The sequence below is a fragment of the Penaeus monodon genome, chromosome 14 (assembly GCF_015228065.2).
Source record: "Penaeus monodon isolate SGIC_2016 chromosome 14, NSTDA_Pmon_1, whole genome shotgun sequence".
NCBI lineage: Eukaryota > Metazoa > Arthropoda > Malacostraca > Decapoda > Penaeidae > Penaeus > Penaeus monodon.
Genome location: NC_051399.1, coordinates 23,914,404 through 23,916,903, shown reverse-complemented (window position 1 = coordinate 23,916,903; position 2,500 = coordinate 23,914,404). Strand labels below are relative to the sequence as shown.

Here is a 2,500-nt window from a genome sequence, read left to right as displayed (position 1 = left end):
CATATATATGTATATATGTATATATATATATGCAGATATTGTTAAGTAGTAAGACAGAATCCGGGAGAAAGAACGAGAAAAGGAACGGCGAACGATCCCCGAACGTCACCGCGCGGAAGGGAAGAGGGTTTTCCTCGGCGCTCAAGGCCCCCGTCTCCCCGTTCGCAAGTGGCGGTCGGCGGGTCCCTCCCGGCGGCCCGAAACGCGCCTCGGCCTGAAGGGCGCCGTCTCCGGGGGCTCATCGGGAGGGGGGGGGGGGGGAAGGGGGTGGTGAGAGGAGGGGGTAAGGAGGGGGGAAGGGGGTGAGAGGAGGAGGGGAGGAGGAAAGGAGGGGGCATTGGGGAAAGGAGAGGAGAGAGAGAGAGAGAGAGAGAGAGAGAGAGAGAGAGAGAGAGAGAGAGAGAGAGAGAGAGAGTCAAAGGGAAAAACAAAAAGCGAAAGGGAGGGAGAGAGAAAGAGGAAAGAGGAGAAAGTAGATGGTTGGGTGAGGGTGAGATGGAGGGAGGGCCTGCTAGCCAGAAATTAGGAGGATAGATAACACCCAATAACAAAGTAGATAGCCAGACAGACAGTCAGAAAGTGACATACTAAGAAAAAAACATCGGAGACTAAAGGACTCAAAGGAGGGAGAGAATACGATAAGTGAAACAGAAAAAGGAAATTTCGTTTTAAAAGTCACTCTAAAAATCCACTGACTCCAATTTGTCAGTTACTCTGCATTCTAACGCTCGCCAAATGTTTTTATCGCTAACACCCTATCTTCCCTCTTTCCCTATTCCTCTTTTTATCCTTTTTCTTTCCCTAATTTGCATCCCCCCCCTTTTTCCCCCTCTTCCTCCTGCGCATCATCCACTCGTTCTTCATGCACCGAACATTTTATACACTTCTGAATTAGTCCATCTTTACACATGTGAATTCCCCGCAGCTGCCGATTCGTAAAAAAAAAAAAATCCACTCTCTATTTATTCGGTTATTTCCACGTCCGCCTAGAAGGTGAATAAGAGAAAAAGAGAGAGAGGGGAAAACAAATAAAGCGAAAAATAAACGGCAAGATTTCCATATCATTTTTAAGTCAGTTGACTCGCATTCCCTCACGCAAACTTGCATGTTATCATTCACACATTTTTCCCCTCTTTCCCCTCAGCTATCGAGCTTGTCACGTGACCTGATTTCCGTCAGACGCCTGGAGAAAGGAAAAGAGAGAGAGGAAAAGAGAGAAAGCGAGAGAGAGGAAAAGAGAGAAAGAGAGTGAAAGGAAAAGAGAGAAAGAAAGAGCGAGCGAGCGGGAGGGAGAGATAGTTAGAGGAGAGAGAGAGAGAGAGAGAGAGAGAGAGAGAGAGAGAGAGAGAGAGAGAGATAAATAGATAGACAGACAGATAGATAGATAGATAGATAGATAGATGACGCAGACAGAGAGATATACATGCAGCGCCCACTATGCACCCGCGACCAACCCACACCCGGGGTACAAGCCCTTTAATGGGTGACAGATAGATGAGTCGAGACAGAGAGAGATAGCAGGTGGGTGCTGGGGCCAGGGGTTCCACCAGACAAGAGAGTGAGAGAGAAAAGGGGGGAGAAAACGGAGAAAGAGAGGGAGAGAGAGAGTAAGTGAGAGTGAGAGAGAGAGAGAGAGAGAAAGAGAGAGAGAGAGAGAGAGAGAGAGAGAGAGAGAGAGAGAGGAGAGAGAGAGAGAGAGAGAGAGAGAGAGAGAGAGAGAGAGAGAGAGAGAGGGAGAGAGAGAGAGAGAGAGAGAGAGAGAGAGAGAGATAAGACGTCAGAAAACGTTTCGATAAATCACATGTCTTTTTGTCATTTTATAAAGCCCTTTTTCAAACCCAAATAAAAAATTTGGCAAAGAAAAGAGAAGTAAAAGTAAAAGGGGAAAGAAAAGGGAAAAAGGAATAGAGAATAAATGGAAAAAAGAAGAATAAACTCCATTTACCGTTTCATTTAATCTCAGTGTTTTTGTATTTTTAACAAACTTTTCCCCATTACATTTGCATAAAACAAGCATTAGAAGAAATGGTGGAATAGCGATATTTGGATATCAGCATCAAATGCGCGCTAATGCCATTTTACTTTGTCAAATTATTTGCTTGTTTTAAACTTCTCTTGTGTATAAAATCATTATGAATGTATCGTATATCTTATGCCTGTCTTCGTCTGTCTGTTTGTCATATTTCTGTACTGTCTTGTCAAGTCTGATTCGTTCTTCTCTTCTTGTCTGTCTGTATCTCTGTCTGTCTGTCTGTCTGTCTCTGTCTCCGTCTGTGTGTCTCTGTCTCTGTCTGTCTGTCTGTCTGTCTTTCTGTCTGCCTGTCTATCTGTCTGATTGTTTATTTGTCTGTCTGTCTCTGCCTGTCTGTCTGTCGTCTGTCCTGTCTGTCTGTCTCTCCCTCTCTCTCTCTCGTCTCTCTCTTCTCTCCTACCACCTCCCACCCCCCTCTCTCTCTCTCTCCTCTCTATCTCCCCTCTCTCTCTCTCTCTCTCCTCTCTC

At 45.6% G+C, this 2,500-nt stretch overlaps 1 protein-coding gene across 3 annotated transcripts in view; it reads left to right on the top strand.

Moving 5' to 3' along the window:
- Positions 1–2,500, top strand: part of LOC119580996 (metabotropic glutamate receptor-like) — a 181,551-nt gene that overhangs the window by 48,957 nt on the left and 130,094 nt on the right. The window lies entirely within an intron of this gene.